This window comes from Aedes aegypti, chromosome 3 (assembly GCF_002204515.2).
Source record: "Aedes aegypti strain LVP_AGWG chromosome 3, AaegL5.0 Primary Assembly, whole genome shotgun sequence".
Taxonomy (NCBI): Eukaryota; Metazoa; Arthropoda; class Insecta; order Diptera; family Culicidae; genus Aedes; species Aedes aegypti.
This window is the reverse complement of record NC_035109.1, coordinates 48,742,394-48,764,795: the sequence shown is the minus strand read 5'-3', so window position 1 is coordinate 48,764,795 and position 22,402 is coordinate 48,742,394. Positions and strand designations below refer to the sequence as shown.

At 39.0% G+C, this 22,402-nt stretch overlaps 1 protein-coding gene across 4 annotated transcripts in view; it reads right to left on the bottom strand.

Moving 5' to 3' along the window:
• The window catches only part of LOC5570078 (FERM, RhoGEF and pleckstrin domain-containing protein 2), a 201,335-nt gene that overhangs the window by 166,907 nt on the left and 12,026 nt on the right, over positions 1 to 22,402 (bottom strand). For 2 of the 4 annotated variants that reach the window (XM_021849776.1, XM_021849775.1), the window contains exon 2: positions 10,207 to 10,283. The exons of the other annotated variants lie outside the window; for them this stretch is intronic. The gene's annotated coding sequence lies outside the window, so the exon portion shown is untranslated. The remainder of the gene's footprint in view (positions 1 to 10,206; positions 10,284 to 22,402) is intronic. 4 annotated transcript variants of the gene reach the window in all.

The following is a 22,402-nucleotide window of genomic DNA, read 5'->3' as shown; positions in this document are numbered from 1 at the left end:
CGCCGGAGAAAATAACAAACATTCCAGCCTCAGTGGATATCGATCCCTAGAACAACCTTAACTGCTACTTCTCGAAGTTATCAAAAAAAAATTACACACCTCTGTCAGTCTCATGGTTTTGCATGGAGCAGGCTTAAACGAACGAATGAAGAAACCGTCCGAAGAAACAAGAAAAAGAAGTCAAACGGTCCGAGAATGGAATTAACTTTTCTCACTTTCCGGCTGAGATGGCTGCCTAGTAGATAACAAACGTGTGGCGATAAACGCTCCGCTATTGCATGGGTGGTAGCGGCTAAGTGTCTTGAGTGGTTTCACTGCAATCAGAAAACGAAAAGAAAGTGACTTTAAAGACTATTTTAGTATAAATAGATACTTGGAAGTTTCCGTCAAAAATAGAGACTTTTTGGAGCCTCGCATCAAAATAGACACCAAGCCCCTAAAACGAGACCTGCCACCAGCCCTGCTATTAGGAAGGGAGTTCAACGACAGTTCCCCAGACTGCTGGTGTGGCTACTAATGTAATCACGTCGTCTATCGCGTGACGTCAGTCCCCAAAGCTCCACTTCCCCATTCGAAGCCAAGTAGTTTATACAGCGGCGGAACCGAGATGAGTCGAGCTTGCTAGACAAAAGCGTCGGTCTGCAAGTGGCACCGGCAAATAGTTATTGATGGGAATATACTTCCCATCCGGTACGGCCGGTGCCAATGGTCTATCTATTTTCATGATTTTCATCAATTATTGACGTTTCAATTTAATCCAGAGCATCATTAATGTTACATCATGGGGACGGCTGGCAGCGATAAGGACCTAAGTGCACTTCTCCGTACTTATGTAGACTGCTACACGGCGGAAAACGAGCGGAAGAAATATGAATTTCCCTGCCCTGCATTATAAATGACTGTGATGGATGGGCACTAGACAGCAGTATGGATACTGGCCAATGGGCGGATGGATGCCGCGGTGGGATCGTGTGAAATAGAGGATGTATGTTCTGATTGAAACTGTGTTCACCACCGGAGCACACGTCGTTGAGCACGTGATATGTAGGATGTACCGCAAGCAGTGAGAAATAGTGTTAATCAATTTTGCCAGTCGGCTTGTTTACGTGCACAATTATTTCGTTTATCTAATTAGTCAAATGGAACCGAACCGATGAAAATTCAATTTGATAAATCAAGGTTGGTGATAACGTCCAGAGGGTTTGTTAAAGCAGATTTGGTTGTTCTGTTGATTCAAGTTGCCTAAGGCTGAGTATCGACATCCAAAGTAGAGCGGTCAAGTACAGTTTTCTGCTAATTACCAAAGTAATTTTGACAGCTGATCCAGTATGAGCGAACTGTCACAATTTTCCGTGCGGAATAATCAAACGGACCATTTTTCCGCGCGACAAAATGACAGCCCCATTGGATTAGCACGGCAAGCGTTATGAAACGTTACGGACATTCGCTCTAATTGCCAACTGGATACAGCTCAAGTAAATTGTACAGCTGAAGCATTCCCTGGCCAATACTTGTCCTATCCTTTTGCATGGTACTTACGAAGTGGATACTACCCATTATGGCTGACAATTATCTATTTGGTTCTATTTTAATTTCGCAAAGCAAATAAACTAACTGGATCTCTTGGAAACCGTACCTTGACGTTTATTCCACTCAATGTTGAGCTAAAGACGCTTAATTCCATTATTCTGTTATGATCTCCAAAGACAGGGCCAAACTTATGAATGAGGGGTACTGTTGGAAATCTTGAAAACAGTACAAAATTTTCAGTACACCTAACTCAAAATCAATCAAAATGTCACTTTCACTTAATTTGGGCCCCTCAATTGTAATTCAATATAGGGGAAATGAACAGGGGTGGTATAATGAACACCTTGCCTTATATCGAGAAAAAACAAATTTCAATAAATTTATAGCATAAATCAGAGTGTTCAAGTTGATACTTAGGTCAATTGAAGTGAAAATATCAACGAAAACTAAGATTTAAGAAAACCACGTTTGAAAATTAGAACTGACGTAACTTTTAGCTCGGAAGACTTGAGGTTTTTCAGTGAGATGATTATCGTTATGATATGATGTCAAATTTGATACCTTTAGAATTCTTTTGGAATGGGTTACAATTATTAATAGATATATTTTCGGTTATGCAATGAAAACCGAAATAGTGCAGGTAAAATGAACATTTACATCGTTTTTTGCTAGCGACAAAACTTTGTGAAAATTCAACTATTTTAGTCTGAATTCGTGTTGCTGCTATAGATAATATCCCTGTTTTTAATGTAGTGGGATAGAACTATAGAAATTCTTCGTTTTTCTATCAGAAACAAGATGATTTCCTTAAGGTGTTCATTTTATCACCCTTTCCCCTAACTTATTTAAAATATATCAAATTATTGTTAGATGTTTCGGCTAATTTGCTCTTTAAAATTCAAGAAAAATGTTCACCGCAGTGATCCAATTTTAATTTCTCCGCAAAGCGTAACTGTTAACTGTTGGGTATGCTGATAAAATGGTTAATTTTAACCTATTTAGTATTATTTCTACGTAAAAGTATGGGACAACATTTAGATTCAAATGCCGAACACTGCACAGCAAAAAAATCTTAAATTTACATGGAACGTAAACTTTCATGATTGTCATGTGAATCGAATTATCATTTGATATTACACAATAAATAATGTAAACTGCCTCATTGCATTCAGGAATGCTTGCAAACTTGAGTGAAACAAAAACATTTCATGATCTTGCCTTCAACATTCGCCATTGTTGCATGCTTTCTTGCATCTTGAGAGTAGAATTGAAAACAAGATCGCTCAGTTTACATGATTCCACGTTGAATATTCTGCCAAAAATAATGCACATGGATGGATCTACGGCGTGACTTTCCATGTGCATTATTTATGATTGAATTTTCAGCGTGAAAATCATGTAAATCGAGCCGTTTCGCAAGCAACATTCTTTGAGAGAAGGCGTCTCGCGTTCAATATTAATGAATTTGGTAAAATGTTGTACACTTAAGTCTTTTTTTACACGGTTTTTTTTGCACGCTTTATTTTTACACGGCGTTTTTACACGCCTTTCCGAATTGACACGGTACTTTTTTTGCACAAAATTCGGAAATAACACGGTTTTTTTACTTATTTACACGGATTTCGGAATTAACACGGCTTTTTTTCCTATTCACACGGATTTCAGAATTAACACGGTACTTTTTCCACGGATTCTAGAATTACCACGGTTTATTTTAACACAAATTCCAGAATTAGCACGGTTTTTTTTGCACGGATTTTTTTTGCACGGCACGGAGGACCGTGCAAAAAAAAACCTTAGTGTATATGATAGATGTGTTTATAGGTTTATCATTGCACAGCAAAAAAATCTTAAATTTACATGTCACGTAAACTTTCATGATTGTCATGTGAATCGAATTATCATTTTACATTAAACGATAAATAATGTAAACTGCCTCATTGCATTCAGGAATGCTTGCAAACTTGAGTGAAACTGAAACATTTCATGATCTTGCATCCAACATTCGCCAATGTTGCATGATTTCTTGCATCTTGAAAGTGAAATTGAAAACAAGATCGCTCAGTTTACATGATTCCACGTTGAATATTCTGCCAAAAATAATGCACATGGATGGATCGACGGCGTGTCATTCCATGTGCATTATTTATGATTGAATTTTCAGCGGGAAAATCATGTAAATCGAGCCGTTTTGCAAGCAACATTCTTTGAGAGAAGGCGTTTCGCGTTCAATATTAAGGAATTTGGTAACAATGTTGTATATAATAGATGTGTTTATAGGTTTTATCATTGAATAATACATGAGAGATGGCTTTACATGATTGAAACTAAAATAACGTTACGTGTAAATCTAAGTTTTTTTGGTGTGTGAATAATACATGAGAGATGGCTTTACATGATTGAAACTAAATTAACGTTACGTGTAAAAATAAGATTTTTTTGGTGTGTGTGTTCATTCTGTCTCATATTCCGAACACCTTGATTCAAATTCCGAACAGCACGAATAAAGCGTATTCAAATGAATAATTTCGCAAATAAATTTATCTAAGCTAGTTGTACTGCACAGCAAAAAATTCTCAAATTTACATGGCACGTAATTTTTTATGATAATCATGTAAAACGAGTTGCAATTGAACATTCAACGATAATTAATGTAAACTGTCTCATTGCATTCAATAATGCTTGCAAACTGGAGTGAAACTGAAACATTTCATGATCTTCCATCCAACATTCGCCAATGTTGCATGCTTTCTTGCATCTTGAAAGTGAAATTGCAAACAAGAATTCTCGGTTTACATGATTCTACGCTGAAAATTTTGTCAAAAATAATGCACATGGATGGATCGACGGCTTGTCATTCCATGTGCATTATTTATGATTGAATTTTCAGCGTGAAAATCATGTAAACCGTGCCGTTTTGCATGCAACATTCTTCGAGAGAAGACGTTTCGCGTTCAATATTAAGGAGTTTGGTAACAATGTTGTATATAATAGATGTGTTTATAGGTTTAATCATTGAATAATACATGAGAAATGGCTTTGCATGATTGAGGCTAATATAACGTTACGTGTAAATCTAAGATTTTTTTGGTGTGTGGTCTCGAACTAAAGAATCATCACTACTCCCGAGGTATAAAATAGATTGTGAAACGTTAAAACTGAATTGCAAATGACTGCCATTTCCTTGTTATTTGATGACATATTTCAGCGAAACATTTCAACCGAATCGCCATACAAAAACAGAGTGTTCGGAATTTGAGACAAAACGGTACAAGAAAATCAAACGAAACTCTTAGAAAATAAAACTGAAGCTCTCAGATCCAAAACAATAGGTTAAACATACCGCACACTACAGAACAGCCTAAAATAATTTAGATTTCAAGCCAATGAAAAATGAGAATCTTAAATTTTTAAAACTTTCATTGTGATTAAAAAAGTTGGAACTATTTCTTTGGCTTCTAATAATTCAGACTCTGTTTCTCAGCTAAGTGTTCTTATGAGCACTTCCACAGTGATTAAGAAAGAGCTTTCGTTGCCAAACTTGCCATTTTCGCATTCGTATATCGTGTGAGCAGGTACGATGATACCCTATGACCAGGGAAGTCAAGGCAATTACGAAAAGATCGTGGATCAACCGGGAATCGAACCCAGACACCTTCAGCATGACTTTGTATTCACGGCGCAGTGGCGAGCCTTCATACAAATGTCGGACAAAACCTTAAATACGTCCAAAATCGCTTGATAATCGTAATCTATCAACAACCTTGGATACCTGATATCATCCCGTTGGAAATAACTGTCAAATTGAAAATTCGATTTTCTAGTGAAATTTGCCCAATTTTTTTTTTTCATCCAATCGAATAAAAAGGCTATTATTACAAAAAAAAAATATAGGTTGCAATTCAGAAATTTGTGCATGAACCTGAACTAGAAATACATATTTAAGTTCCTTTTAGCAAATTTAGTAAAATTTTCACATGATAATGATTTGAATGATGAAATAGATAAATTATAATGAAAAATGAAAATGGAATTTTCACCTCTAGGGCAAGGAAAACTGATGCACCTCAGAAAGTATGGATGATTTGCTGCTTCATAGTGAGTAACTCATTTTCCCGAAACACTTGACATAAAACGGACGAAGCTTTGAAAATATATCAAAATTTTGGAGAAAGATTGCGATAAACACTCTTCGTTACAAATAACTCAATGTGTTAAAAATTATATGATTATAGTCAGATCAAAGGTTTAAATAAAACCTATTGAGCTTTAATCGATTATTAATTCGTTGAAATACAGCTGTTTGAAGTTTGATAGGTCAATCATAGTTGATGAATCTCAAGCAGTTCAATTTTGCTGACTTTCCTGCACTTACGATGCTGTCAAAAATCGAAAACAAAACAGATCACTGGAAAACCATCACTGAATGATATAGAAGTCTATAAAAAGTAATAACAATTAATTTTGAGAACTTGAATTTTCGAGGTTTTGTCCTGTCTTGCGCCACTGTGCGCGGACTCCAACCACTCGACTAATAAACGCCCTATCGGAAATTCCTCAGAATCGCGCTGCAACCAGTTGTGAAATCGTAAAGCCCGCTTTAGTCTTTACAGTGCTGAATGTCGGCATCAAAGATTCAAAATACTATATCTTCGCCATCACAATAAGTTATATTTTTGATGCAAAAATTGTGAACTCGATGATGGTTCCGGATTTAGGTCTAAATTTGTTGGGGCACCTAGAGGGTATTTAAAAATGAAAATTATGGGAAAAATGCAAGAAACTTCATCAAGCAATTAAAAAAAAAACAATGGAACATTGATCAATTCGATATACAGTCAAGTTTCGTACCTTGCACTAAACCTGTAGCCCACTTAATGAAAGACTATCATCACTCGTGCTGAGTTTCGAGCTGTCAAATAACATAGAACAAAAGAAAAACAGAGCTACCAACTTTGATGTCTTATGTCAGAAAATGATGTTTGCCTTTGTTTTAGGTGGGCTATAGCCCAACTAACGAGAGCCCAATTAAAACGTAACCCACTGAAAGATAGTGCAATAAACGAAATTCGACTGTAATATATCACCGTTTCAGTATGGAAACTATTGTAGTAATTTAGGAAACGTGGTCACCGGATATCTTACACAGCAAAAAAATCTTAAATTTACATGGCACGTAAACTTTCATGATTGTCATGTGAATCGAATTATCATTTGATATTAAACGATAAATAATGTAAACCGCCTCATTGCATTCAGGAATGCTTGCAAACTTGAGTGAAACTGAAACATTTCATGATCTTGCATCCAACATTCGCCAATGTTGCATGCTTTCTTGCACCTTGAAAGTGAAATTGAAAACAAGATCGCTCAGTTTACATGATTCCACGTTGAATATTCTGCCAAAAATAATGCACATGGATGGATCGACGGCGTGTCATTCCATGTGCATTATTTATGATTGAATTTTCAGCGGGAAAATCAAGTAAATCGAGTCGTTTTGCAAGCAACATTCTTTGAGAGAAGGCGTTTCGCGTACGATATTAAGGAATTTGGTAACAATGTTGTATATAATAGATGTGTTTATAGGTTTTATCATTGAATAATACATGAGAGATGGCTTTACATGATTGAAACTAAAATAACGTTACGTGTAAATCTAAGATTTTTTTGGTGTGTAGGTTCCAATAGGGCACTAAATGACTGATTTTTTAACCTGTTTTGCTGTATGATGGCTCGTATTTTATGATTTTTCACATTAGAGTGAATTAACATCATATCATATACTTCCTCTTTTTCTGGCATTACGTCCCACGGGATCAGAGGCTGTTTCTCAGCTTATTATTGTAAATGTTGCACCTTGTCGGGCACGATTTGTAATCGTCGCCGATGAAAACGTCGACAAAATCGTCGCCAGCCAACCAGCCGCTGCGAATTTGACGTTTCACCAGTCTTACCAACATAACGGAAAATCACTTCCTTTGATTCGTTTGCTGGCGACGTTTGTGTCGGTCGGTTGAAAAGTTGGCGGCGCGTTTTATTGGCCATGAAATAGACAATATTTCATGAGCAGTTGCTTATTATTCACCTGCGTACTTTCTTTAAAAATTGACCGTTCTTTGCATTTGTATTCAATAGTCTCCAAACTGAAACAAGTCAAGATCAATTTACAATGATTTTAAATTTGTGTTTTTTTTTTGCAATTCATCATCGTAGTATGTTGTTTTTCATCACGCCAATCTGTCATGAAACGGCCTACTTTTCTATACTGAATTAAGCAGTGTCGTAAAATTCATTACGCAACCGATTTCAGTTGGGAAATGTCCATTACGAAACGCTTTTTCATTACGCAGCTGTTATGAGTTGCGTAATGAGTGATAATACAACAATTTCTGCATACTGAAAAATAATGGTGATTGCATCTTGATATGAACTCTGATACCTTTTACCTTTACTCGGTTTTTACAACACTCGTCGCAGTTATCCAACTTAGTAGGCCTCGTTGGAATGTACGACTCGTGTTGTAAAAATCGTCATTCTGCAACTTGTTGCGTGAACTACCATTTGCTTTTTCCCATCCTTTTAATTCAGAAATATCCTAGATCCTAGATCCCAATAAATTCGTACCTGAACCACAATAAATTCGTCTAAAACCGTGACTGAATTTAATTTTTTAATACATGCATCGAAAAGGTAATTTATTAGTAATTTTTCCTGAAAATCTTATCAATATTGCGCGAATTATGGTGAAGATACAGATTTTTGAAACGTCGTTGTCAACAGCCAGTACTGTAAAGGTTAATAGTATAGAGTCCCGATAACAATTCTCAGAGTATTGCTTAAAATATTTGCGTGTCACTGAGATGCCGCTGATAATGCTGAGGAACATTTCCCAGAACTCTTTTCGAAATCCGTGAAATGCTGCTGAAAAATCTCATTGAATCACGAGGGATCTCTCTAGGAATCCCCAGATTTCACTCATAGTCTCAAAAATCACATTTTTTTAACCTTTACGTTACCGACCCCCGACAGGCGTTTTCAAATAGCTGCCATTTCGCCAATTTCCATTCCTTTTTTTTTTGAAACCACTCTTAGTTGACTTTAAAAAGGTTATTTCTCATAAACGAACAATACAATTGGAGTGGCCACATCTGTTGATAATGAATTAATTCTTCATTTATTGACGATTTCCCTCGAATTCATAAAGATTAAGACGTCGCACGGTATATTTTGGACAAACAACGGAAATGTCCCCAAAGAAGCCCTAGCAGAGCCTGTGTCAGGTGCCCTGGAGTAGCCAAATCTATTGATATTCAGTTTATTCTTCTTTTAGTTGCATGTTCTTTCGAATTCACGAAGATTGAGATGTTGCACGGTATGTTTTGGACATAAAACGGCCAGGAGCTATGGTGTGGCCACATCTGTTTGTACCGAGTTTATTCTTCTTTTAATGGCATGTTCTCCCGAGTTCATAAAGATTGAAACGTCGCACGGTATGTTTTGGATAAAAAAAAACTGAAATGTCCCAAAGCGGTCCTGGCGGAACCGATCTCGGTGTCTCGGAACGGTTCACTTATTCAAATCCTGTTTAAATGATGACAATTGATCATTATCTAATGTTCAACATAAAAACTTCGATGTTTCAACTGCATTAAAAAAAAAATAATCAAATTCCCAAAATTTGGCACTCTTGTGACCCCAGCTTTGTGGAACCCGGGTTCTGGAATATCTCCGGCATGGTTCTGAATTCAGCATTGTCCATTTATGACAAATAACTAATACCTTTTTAAAGTCAACTGAGGGTGGTTTCAAAAAATTCGAATGGAAATTGATGAATTGGCAGTTATTTGAAAATGCCTTGTCAGGGGCCGGTAACTTTAAGGTTAATATTAGATCCTACTAACAATCTTCAGGATAAGGCTAAGAATCTCAATGTATCCGGCTAGTATCCTGTTGATAATGCTGAAGACTACAGAATCCGTTACGATTCTCCAGGTTCTCAGTAAAGGTTTCGCTTAGAATTAAAAATAATTAGATCATTTTTAGCAAAACTCGTGCAATTTTTGCTGTGAAATCCTCAGGGAAAATATATAGAAGGAATCCTGGAAGAAAATCGGAAGAAGCTCTGGAAGATTGCATCGAGTTACAAAACATCTAGTTAGGGAGGTATGAAGTTCTTGTAAGAGTGGTTTGGCATAATATCGAGTTATCTAATATCCAGTAAAAAGAGTTTAGTGTAAAACCAAACTATGCATTTGTTTCAGAAATAAGGCGACTATATTTATACTAGTTTTGCCCTTTCTACCGTTAGCTTTATTATACAACAAAAAATGACCATAGACCATGGACCATACACATTTTCGAATCATGATTGTACAAAAGACTACGAGGATGAAGAGGACTGGAAATCGAAAACAATAATAATAACATGGTTTATGGACGGCACCTGCAATTTATCGTGATCATCACAGGTTCGTTTCGAAAAATACTTATAAACTTATCCTACAAACAGGAAATGAAGTGTTTGAGGATTTGTCAAAATGTGCCTAGGAGATGAAATAAGCTTGCAATTGCAAAGACTTCTTAGCCCTCTACACATTTAAGTCTTGAAATAAGCTAAGCGCCAGCATTAACCTAATTTGGAAAGCATATCAAATACAGTTTTATCATACTTACTTTTTCAAACATTTCACTGAGTATCGTTACACATATTTCATTAGTTTTAGTAGATGTTTGTCACAGTTGTAACTAACCTGTAAAGAGACAAAGAAAACAACAAGATTAATGAAAAATAAAATTTCATGAAAACAATATGTAATGGACAAGCATAGACAAATGCATCATTTAATGACGATGGTGGTCTGATGGATTTCGCTTCTGCTTTGCAAACAAATGATCATATGTTCAATCCCTGGCCCGTACACTTTCTCCTTCTTTGTCAACATATATTTCTACACCTTGCTGCTTCTCAATCTCTTATGAACGTCCACACGCCCATGTTGAACAAGAAATCGTTTCCAATGCATTCTATTGTTCATCACAATAATAAGTATCGCTAATGCTGCAATAACTCTTCGCCCTTTCCTTCATTGACCTTTATTCTGAAGTGACCGGCGAATGTTCTTAATCTCATCTCATCTTCTTAAACTGATGAATTGAAGTTTCTCTGTATGTTTGAGAAACTTTAAAATTTCTATGAAATACTAATGGCACACATTGATTAACATTTGATAAAACTAAACAAACTATGAAGAACATTTCATTAATAAAGATCGTAACCGTAGATACATTTCGTGTCTCGAACTAGAACCATTTTGCCAATTTGAATTAAAACCATCGGCCGATTATAGTTCTCTTTGGACGTTCAAGTGGACCGATGTATCCGTTAACAGATACCACATTCATTTCTGCCCCGGTCGATGAAGTTCAAGTGTCCTATGGCCTTGTCCAAATATCACCCACCATGACCGACCAACCGACCGACGAATATCAACCCACAACGGTACGATTTCCTTTGCTCATTCGCTTTCATATGCTTATATGTGGGTACGTGATATGTGATATACGTAGTGAAATCTTCACCAGAGTCTCTGGGAAACCATCTGGGTTTAACGCCCATCAGCAACCGCTCCTCCGCTAGATTAATTCCATATGCCACACGCGGTTAAACAAAACACATCGAGTCGTACAGTCGCCCCACAGTTATGGATCTCATTTCCAGTTCTGGGGAATGGACAACGTTTGGAATTTCTGTAGAAATCACACCTTTTTGTAAAAAAAAACGCGAATTTCGATGTGTATTTCCGAATCCAATCATATTCTGCAGTGCCAGGGAGGTAATTTTGTTTTGTACAATTCTCAATCATGTTCTGAACAACGATCTTTAGTTGATCCATAACTGTGGAGTGATTATATGTGCGCGTTTGGTACTGTGTTTGCATACTAAAAACAACAGAAAAAGGTAGAAGCCGGTTTCTTTGCATAAATTATATTCTCCCCCTCGCCTCGATCGTGTGGCGGAGCAGCGTTGGCTGACCGTGGTTACGAGAAATTTTCTAGGGCGTGCGTTGGCTGGTAGCTTCCAAGATGTGTAAAACTGTGACGCGGATCTGCCCATCGAAACGAGATGTGGTAATTGATCCATTGCGGCAGCGTCGCTGTGGCCATCAATCAGCTCAATTGGTTTCAAGTACTTGCAGAATGGGCCATGTAGCTCAATTTGATCACTGGGAATTGAATGCGTTCAGAATATGCTGAGGCAGATGAGCAGAAGTGGTGCACCCTTCAAGTGGACATCACGTTGTTTGATCACTTGGAACGTATTGTCGTTCAGAGATGATGACATTGTAACAGCTCTATCGTAGGTTGATAAGAGTGATGACATTCTATCTCCGGGGTCACTTTCTCTGATTAATGGTTACTTACCATCACCAAACTTCGCCCAAAGCGCATCTTGACTCATTCAAATATTATCAACCGTAATGAAAGGTTACTGATTGCCCTCTGTTTTACGTCCAGGTCAACATAAAACTACTCGTCGACGCAGCGTCTACAAGTGAACGACAGCTGCTCTAGGTCAACAACTCCACACCAGTATCTATCTATTTTCGACTATATGTAGGCACCTACAATCACCATCAGCTTTGATGAATGAAATTAACTCAGCCTTATCACAACCGAGAGCGACCCTTGTATGATTTCATTCTCATAATGAGTGGAACGTGCCACTCATGTAGAACGCAGCGGGAGCTTGCATCTGCTGCTGTCTGTGATGTTAGTGCTCAACTCACAAACCGAATGTCGTGAATATAATTCTCCATCGACGTTTCGTCGTCGAATGGGGGGAAGCTGGATGCAATCACAAACACGTGCGAATACGTTTATTCTCGGAAGATGAAATGTCCATTAAGCACATTTTGTGCTTCCTGCTCGAATTACTTGGGCTTGTGCATACCAGGAAAGACAACACATCATATGTTTCTGAAGGACTAATTTTTTCAAATAATATCAATATTTGAATATTATTTTTACATTTGTTTGGCTAACATCTTAACAGATAATACTTAGTCAACAATTTCACGCCACAATACTCGGTTTGTGGTCGCATCTCTCTCTTGGTCGCATTCACCACCAGTCCAACTTTTCTGGCGGGTGTACAGGTCTGCCACCTTTTCAAATGTTCGGCCGACATTGTCCATTTCATCTGTGAAGCAAACAAATTGATTGGATCTCGTAAAAATCAAACCCCGGCTGTTGAGCTCGGCTCTCCACATAACACTTTCTAGCGCAATATTAAACAACAGGCACGAGAGTTCATCACCTTGTCGTAGTCCGCGAACTGGAATGTACGCCTGAAACCTTCACACAATTTTGCACACCTTCCATCGTCGCTCTTATCAGTCTCGTGAGCTTCCCGGGAAAGCTGTTCTCGTCCATGATTTTCCATAGCTCTAGGCGGTCGATACTATCGTATAGAGTAAGGTGGGGCAAAAGTTCGACCTTAGTGGTATAATCAAAGTTTCCAGGAAAATAATAGCAAATAAAGCAAAATAAATACCATACAGCGAACCTTCAACATATTGGCTATAATTTTGCTGAACAAACTTGTGTCAAAATATTTACCCATTTTTAGTTATAACAGTTTCAAAATTGATTGTCTTAAACGAACTTTTGCCACCGGTGGGGCAAAAGTTCGAATCTAGTGTGGGGCAAAAGTTCGTCGGCTAAAACACAAAATATCAATACTTTTATGCCAGGCATACTTTATACCAGCCGTAAACTTATGTTTGCCGAAAAACACACACTAAATTTTCATCAAAAAATGCCCAAAACAGGGTTAATTGTAATACACCCAAAAAATAGCAGTTTTTCGCAAAACTAAGTGGAAATGTAAACTTTTTGTAACATTTTTCGCACGATCAGACAAATTTCGCTAAATTTGAAGATAATATGTACATTTCAGGATATTTGAAATTTTTTCCGTGGATTTATATATGGGTCGAACTTTTGCCCCACTATGAACCAATAATTGATTCCAACTATTTATGCAAAAATTAATACACGTCAAAGCATCCTTATGATAGGCCTAGAAACGCCCTTACATAAAATATTGAAAAATATTTTATCTTCATTTGGTTCCATGCATCGAAAGTTTGACCAAATATTACAATATTTACGTCGAAAAACAACAAATAGCCATAACTTTTCCAAATCTCAATAGATTTTTATGATATTTGGAGTGAGAGTCTCTTACTTGAATAGCATTCGAACCACCATGACATTTCTAAGTTTTGATTTGATTTGAGCTAGAAATCTTAAAAAGAAACTCTTGCCCCACTCGAACTTTTGCCCCACTTTACTCTACCGTCTTGAAATCGTTGAAAATGTGATGCTTTCAAGTCCCAAAGCAGTATTCACAACATTTTTGGAGGATTAGCCATACAGTAAAGATCTGGTCCGTTGTCGATCGGCCGTCAACGAAGCCGGTTTGATAACTTCCCACGTACTTGTTTACTACAGATGACAGACGACGGAAGATGATCTGGGATAATACTTTGTAGGCCGCATTTAGAATGGTGATCGCTCGAAAGTTCTCACAATCCAACTTGTCGCCTTTCTTGTAGATGGGGCATATTACCCCTTCCTTCCACTCCTCCGGTAGCTGTTCTGTTTCCCAGATTGTGCCTATCAGCCGGTGTAGACAAATGGCCAACCTCTCCGGAACCATCTTTATGAGTTCAGCTCCGATACCTTCCTTACCAACAACTTTATTGTTCTTGAGCTGGTGAATGGCATTATTAACCTCCCTCAAAGTGGGGGCTGGTTGGTTTCTATTTTCCGCAGTACTGTCGAAGGCATTTCCTCCGTTGTCCCGTCCTTCATTGCCTGTGCTCTCAGCGCCATTCAGGTGTTCGTCGAAGTGCTGCTTCCACCTTTCGATCACTTCACGCTCGTCCGTCAAAATGCTCCCATCCTTATCCCTGCACATCTCGGCTCGCGGCACGAAGCCGTTGCGGGATGCGTTGAGCTTCTGATAGAACTTACGTGTTTCTTGAGACCGGCACTGCTGTTCCATCTCCTCGCACTCCGTCGGGCAGCACGTCCTTCAGGCGGCGTTTTTTCTCGCGAAAGAGGCGGTTCTGCTGTTGCCGTTTTCGTCAATAACGCTCTAAGTTCTGCTGGGTCCCTTGCTGCAGCATGACCGCCCGCGCTGCATTCTTCTCCTCCAGAATCTGCCTTAATTCCTCGTCGAATCAATCATTCTGTAGATTCCGTCCCACGTACTTGACGTTGCTCTCAACTGTTGATGGCTGTGTGCTGCGCGACATCCGGTTGCTTGAGCCACTCTAGGTCATACCGGGGCGGCCGTCGGTACCGTACGTTGTTACAGGCGGAGAGTTTTGGGCGCAGTTTAACCATCACCAGATAGTGGTCAGAGTCGATGTTGGCGAAACGATAGGTCCTGACGTCGATAATATCGGAGAAGTGTCGTCCATCAATCAGAACGTGGTCGATTTGTGATTCTGTCTGTTGTGGTGATCTCCAGGTGTATCGGTATGGAAAGCTGTGCTGGAAGTAGGTGCTACGAGTGGTCATTTTCTTGGAGACGGCGAAATCAATTAATCGTAGGCCGTTTTCGTTCGTCAGCCGGTGGGCGCTGAACTTTCCAATAGTCGGTCTGAACTCCCCCTCCTAGCCAACCTGAGCGTTTAGATCTCCTATGATGAGTTTGACGTCATGGCTTGGGCAGCGATCGCACTCGCGTTCGAGCTGCGCGTAAAATGCGTCTTTATCATCTTCAGTGCTTCCGGAGTGAGGGCTGTGCACTTTTATTATGCTGAAGTTGAAGAACCGGCCTTTGAGCCTCAACTTGCACATTCTCTGATCGGCCACCACCCGATCACGCGCCTCTGCATATCACCCATCACTATAAATACTGTTACCAGCTCGTGTGTGTTGCCGCAGCTCTGATAGATGGTATGGTTACCTCTAAACGTTCACACCATTGATCCCTTCCAACACACTTCCTGCAACGCTACGATGTCGAATCCGCGGTCCTACAGCACGTCGGCGAGTATGCGTGTGCTCCCGATGAAGTTGAGAGATTGACAGTTCCACGTACCGAGCTTCCAATCTCTAGTCCCTTTACGTCGCTGTGGTCTTCGCCGATTGTTCCGGTTGGTATTCTCTCGTTGATTATTCTTTGCTTGATTTTTTACGGCTGGCCTGCAGGGCCTGACACCAACCCCCTAGATTTCCCGAGGACCATTGAAATTGGCTGTTATTGGTTCAAATAAAGCATCATCAAAAAGTTTGAGGTAAAATAGTCGTTAATATCATTTGCTGAAAAATCAAAATATTTAGTAGCTACTAGAACATTACAACATCTATGAGACAGCTGATAAATTGCGGTGGGCGTAAAGTGGGTGGCAACGTCTAATAGGAGACCTGACTGTAGTACAGCTGAAGCATATATTTTGGCGTTCTTACAGTCATAATTCATAATTCCCCAGCTGACTCTAGAGGAATTGACAGGAAAAATGACCATCCATTTACCATCACCCATAATGAATTACCAGCATTCTCGCAGGAGCGATCAATAAATCCAAACTACCAACCATCCACCTTCATAATCTCCTATTTACCATACTGCTCCAAGAGAAAGAACTTCGTGTCCATATCGCTTCCTAAGAAAAAATCCTGATACATCCCCTAGCATGATATCGTGTATAGTTTGCTGGATGGTGGTGCCATAAAGCATCCTGGATCTGTCTCATCGTCATCACCATCTACTTCTCCAAGAAAAGAATCACTTCCTATCCCTATCAATCTGTATCTGTAATCGCATGGTAATTCAATAAATGATGCTCACTTATTTAGCCACCTTTTCTTCAGGTTCCAGCCCCCTACCAATCGATACTTGCGTGCTGTGCATACCCTCTCACAATCATAGGATCAAACGCTACCGAGAAAGTCAAACACACCGCACCTACTAGAAATGCGTATCTCGTCTTGCGATTTGTGACTTCTTGGATTTCTCGTCACCTGATAGAGAACCGTCTCGTCTTCTCTCCTTCGTTCCCATCTCGGCCCACCCTCCCCCACTCGTTTTCGGATGGTTTTTGCTTGGTGGCCGAATAAATTTATGGATCTGGGTCAACATCCCAGATTCAGTCAATTTGTTTGTTATTGCGGTGTACACGCTCGAGTGAGAGAAAAGTATGTACTTCTCTGTACAATGCAATGATAGTGCCTTTTGTTTGAAATTCTAAATTGCAAGCGCTCGTTTGGTCCCATAAAATAGTTGTTTGTCGTACCGGCATCGACCAGAGTAAATGTCTTTCGAGAATTGGAACGTTCAACTATGTGGGCTAAGTCCATCGTGGGTAACTATATCTACAGTCCCTGCACATTGTCACTCCGCGTGACACAGATTTTCTGGTTTGGGTGGGTTTACCCGAACATGGGAATCGTTTTCACTGTGATTGCATGGCGAGAATAAAATATCCTCGTGGTGCGATGAGGATGAGAAGAGCAAGCAGCACCAACACACCAGAACATCAAACCACCAATACTCGGATGTTGTGCGCCAGCGAAAATAATCGAGTTCACTCGTTGTTATCGTACACTAGGTCGGGTTCAAGCGGATGAGCAAGTGCTGCAGCTCCCCCCGAACACTGACTGGGATAACACGTTCCGTTGCTGGCAGGGTCCTGGGAAATGCTCGCCTGGGTGGGAGCGGAGGAATGGTCGTTGAGAGGATTCTGCTGGGAGTGCACATGTACTTGGTCTATATAGTGAGAAGAGAAACGGGATCTCTGTGTTGGGAACTGATAAGCTGGGAAACGTGAGGTGGGATGGTGCGGAAAAGCAGAGAGGAGAGTTACAAGGAAATTGTCAGGACAATTAGTTTGTTATGAATTGTAGTGAGACATTTGTCACATCAGATTTCTCATAGAACGTCTGTTAGAACAGATATACAGCCACCTCTCTACATCTTGATATCGAAGGGACCATCGCGATAGGGAGAGATCGAGACATAGAACAATTTTTTAACGAATACTAGATTGAAAATCACTCCGTTGCTAGGAAAATCAAAAACAAACAGATGTCATTTCGTCTTCGCTAATTGTGAGTGTAACAATATGGAACAATATTGTTACCTAACTGCAATCCACTTTTGCTCTATTTAGTATAACAGCTGCCCAAGCCATGACAACCAAATTATCACAGAAGATCTAAATACTTATGTTGACCTGAAGCAGCAGTTCAGACCGACTATTGTAAAGTTCAGCAACCACCGGCTAACGAACAAGAATGTCCTGAAACTTATTGATTTCCAGCACAGCCTCCCGTATCGATGCACATGGGAGTGCTGTAGTGATCAGACAAAATCATAAATCGACCACGTCTTGATTGATGGACGGCATTTCCTTGACATTGTTGACGTCATAATCTAGTGTGGCGCTAACATCAACTTAGACTACTAAAACGGAACCCAAAATTTTCTGTCGTCAACAATTTTGGGTACCGTTGGCCGACTCAGTACGAACTAGAGACCTTCATTGGGCCAAGAGGTTAAGATTGATGGAGCCCCCCTTAAGGACTGCTGGAGTACAGTGAAAGCAGCCATCAACGATACGGCTGAGAGCAAGGTCGGGTACGTGAAACGGAACGATTGCTTCGACTAGGAATGTAGGCACATTCTGAAGCAGAAGAATGCAGTAGGTACTTGCTGTCACATCACGTAATGGTTTCTTGTTGTGTGCTGGGACGTGAAATGAACGAAAGGTGGAAGCAGCACTTCGATGAACACCTGAATGGTGCTGAGATCGCATGCAATGAGGGTCAAGATATCGTAGGAAATTTCAGTACTACGGCCGATGGAAATCAGCCAGCGCTCACTTTAGGGGTTGATGAGGATGCATTTCATGGTTCATGGTTTCAGATCTAAACTGATAAAGATTGGCCCAAAGAAGCTGCCATTTGCCTGCATGGGCTATTATTCACAATACAGTCGAATTTCGTTCGTTGCACTATCTTTAATTCTCATCGTTTCAATTGGGCTCCCGTTAGTTGGGCCTAAAACGAAGGCAAACGTCATTTTCTGACATGAGACGCAATTTATCAATGTTGGTACCTCTGTGTTTCTTTTGTTCTATGTTATTTAGTGAAAGTCTTTCACTAAGTGGCCTACAGGTTTAGTGCAACGAACGAAAGTTGACTGTACTAGAAAAGTGGAAGGAAGTGGTAACATGCTCCATCTAGAAGGAAGACGATAGGTTGAATTAAGAAAAAATCCGAGCCACCATTCTGAAAGTGGCCTACAAAATGCTACTCTAGATCATTTTCCATCGTCTGTCTTCTGTAGAAAACGTGGGAAGTTATCATACCATATTAGATAATTGTAGGTGGGATTCTGGCAAAATTCTCAGTATGATTTTTTTTAATAAAATTCTAGGCAACATTCCACAGGGTAAAAATACTTGGTAGATTCTTCAAAATATCTTGGGCGGCAAGATTATTGCATGATATCAAAAAAAAAACTCACAATATCTAGCAGGACACTTAGCAGCTACCTATTATCTGTTTTTCGATTTCTCCACAAAGATTTCATGCGAATAGCTTTCCGGGGAAGCTCACAAGACTGATAAGAGCGACGATGGAAGCTGTGTAAAATACTGTGAAGATTTCAGGTAAACATTCCAGTTTGTTTGAATCCCACCGAGTATTACGACAAGGTCTTGGACTTTCGTGCTTGTTGCACTAGAAGATGTTATGTGAATAGTAGGATTCAGCAGAGGGGACTGGTTTACAACAGATCCACTCAACTAGTTTTCTTCTCGGGAGATATGAACATCGTCGGCCAAACATTAGAGAATGTGAACCTTTACACTCGCTTGAAACTCAAAGCAGCAAGTGTCGGACTAGGAATGAATGCGTCTAATATAAAGTATATGGTTCGCCCGGGAAGCAATGTACAGATAGGCAGTGCTCGATGAGTTCGTTTACCTCAATTCCATGCCTGCCCAACCTTTTTGATCCGCGGGCCAAATCTCATAAATAATATTGCGCGGCGAGTAAAAACATTTCCAACGTTTTTGTTAAAACGAATAAGGAAAGCCGCCAAATTTAATTATTTTTCGAAGGAATTGTGTTCAAGATTACGTCAGAATGTCAGGAATCCTGCTCTTCATTTCTTATTGCAATCATGTCAAAGATGTAAGAAACCTACTCAGAATTTTGTCACAATCCCACCCAACATTATTTGAAAATCTTGCCTAGGGTTATGTGCCAATCCTGCATGATATTTTGCGAAACTCCAAAGCAGGATACTTTAAAAAAAAAATTCTATGATACCGTCAAAATCTTCATCAACCCGTATATGCCTGAGTGGAAGCAAAAACACTAAAATCCTCACAGCTCAGCAAATACTAAACGGATTCAAATAATATTGTGTCAGTATACACATATCTAGTTTCTAGAAGTGGCCAGAGGAACTCGGGAATATTCCTATTGTCGGAATTATTCCGGTGGGTTACTGGATCAAGTCGGGTAAAAAAAGGCGATTTTTTGGGACATTCCAAGTTAGCTTTATTTATTTGCAATGACAATCACTTAAATTTGCATAAATCATTATGATCTGACATTCAACATTATAAATGATGAGTTTTTCACCGGTTATAATGTACCGGATGTGACTACTCTGAATTAATTCCCAGAACAACCAACTATTGATTTGTTGGATACTAAACCGATTCAATACTCTTAAAATAGAGATCGAACACAATAGTTCACTAAAATACGTTCCCATTAGCTTGATACAGATGTTTAGATACAAATTGGAAACTTTATCGTAAGTTTGAGGCACCCGGGGACCCGCAAATGGTTGTTTGAAGGTAAAAAACAAATGCTGTTTTTTTTTTTCAATCGTTTCTCAAAAGGCTTTAGCTGATGCGTTCTACTTAAAACTCCTTGATATAGTGGCTACATTACAAACGATTCCGGAAATTATTTGTGACTTGAAATTTGCCTACCTACAGGCACAGATCCACAGCACCCTTTTCACCCCACCTGACCCAGTGACTCACCTGAATAACTCCAGCCAGAAAAACATTCCCAAGATCCTTTTGCCACTTTTAGAAACTAGATATGTGTACGAGTATACTGACAAATTGAAATGTACGAGTTTACTGACATCATTGAAATCCGTTTTGTATTCGCTGAGCAGTGAGAGTTGTAACTATTTCAGGGTGTCGACTTAATTTTGATAATAAAACCCCTTTTCCTGACTTAAATGACTTTCCCTGACCTGAGTCAATTTCCAGACAAAGTCCAGATCATTAAAATTGATGATTTTAACTGACACAAGTAAATTATGAATACATTTTAACTTACAACATGTAAGGACGAACCTACAATTTTCTATCAATTATCGAACCGATTGTTTTAGCTTTTATTGTAGGAAAATAGTTGTAACAGCTTTAAGCATTGGCGCAATTCGTCTGAAACCTTCCACGTTTTTGGGAAATGCAAATATATATATTCTTTGTTTTTTTTTTGCACAAAGCTGATAAAAAAGCTCTGGTTTTTGGTCTGATTTTTAAAAGTGACCTTATTAGAAAGCTGTCGGTCGGTGAATGTATAACCTCACATATGTTGGGAACTACTTAGCTTTAACCTCAATCACTGGAAAATCCACAATATCCATAAATATATCAATTCTTGAAAATTATCCTAAGCAGTTGCATTTTTTTGCAAACCTATCAAAGTTCCTTATTTACATAAGTGAGCACTACAACTCCCTCCGGAAGATCCGCAAAATCGGTCGTAAAAATCCTAGACCACTGTTTTTTTTTTCAAATGCGTCAAAAATCATAATAATAGTTCATCAAGACCACCTTGATTACCAAAGTTCATTACAAACGTATTGAAATTCATTATACAACATAAAGGATGGTTTTGACATTCATATACAAATGTCATGATAAGACATTCTGAAAAAAAAACTACGTAGGGTAAAAGCACCGGTTTTGGCAAGCCTAAGAGAAAATTTCAATATAAATTATATAGGAAGCCGTATTTATACTACAAATTTGTCAAATGCAAGCTTTCAATCTATATTATGTATTTAAAATATCGAAACTGAGCTGAAACCATTTTTTTGCTTTGAAAATCTCGTTGGTCAATATAGGCCACCAGAACCAGTTTCGGCCAGAGATTTAACTTCGGTTCCTAAATTGGCCAATCGCATTGATTTCTCATGAGAGTGGCCTAATTAGGAGTACCCTGGCCAAATTAGGTATATGGGAGTTAAAATTATAAGGAAAATGATTTGTTTTTCTAATGTTTTGAATCAATTTGGACGAGTAAATGAATAAGCTCTATCATGTGAATGTGATCTTATGAACACAAAAGGTTTCAAGCTGATTTGCTATGTAAAACGGTATATAATCCACTATGGCTACAACTGGCGTATGACCAAAACCGGTGCTTCTACCCTATGTCTAGGTTGATTTTTACGAGATGACCATTTTTAGGTTATTCCTGATCCTTAAGTGCTTTGTAATGGTCACCTATTTCCATGAACAATCCAAATCATCCGTTAAGTTTTATAACTATGATTTCTAATATGTTTGGAAAAGACCGCAGTTATCTAGGATGTTTTTCACGAAATGACCATTTTTACGGATGTTCCTGATTATAGGTCGGAGAACCACGTTGTTCACCATCGAAGCTAAGTATTAACTTTAAGTGACTATTCCTTCAATGAACGGTACCTGTCTGATATGGTTTGGGTCACTAGCCAAAGAGCCAACGAGCCAATATTCCAAAACCAGAGCTATTTAATCTGCTTTTGGTGAAAATTTAG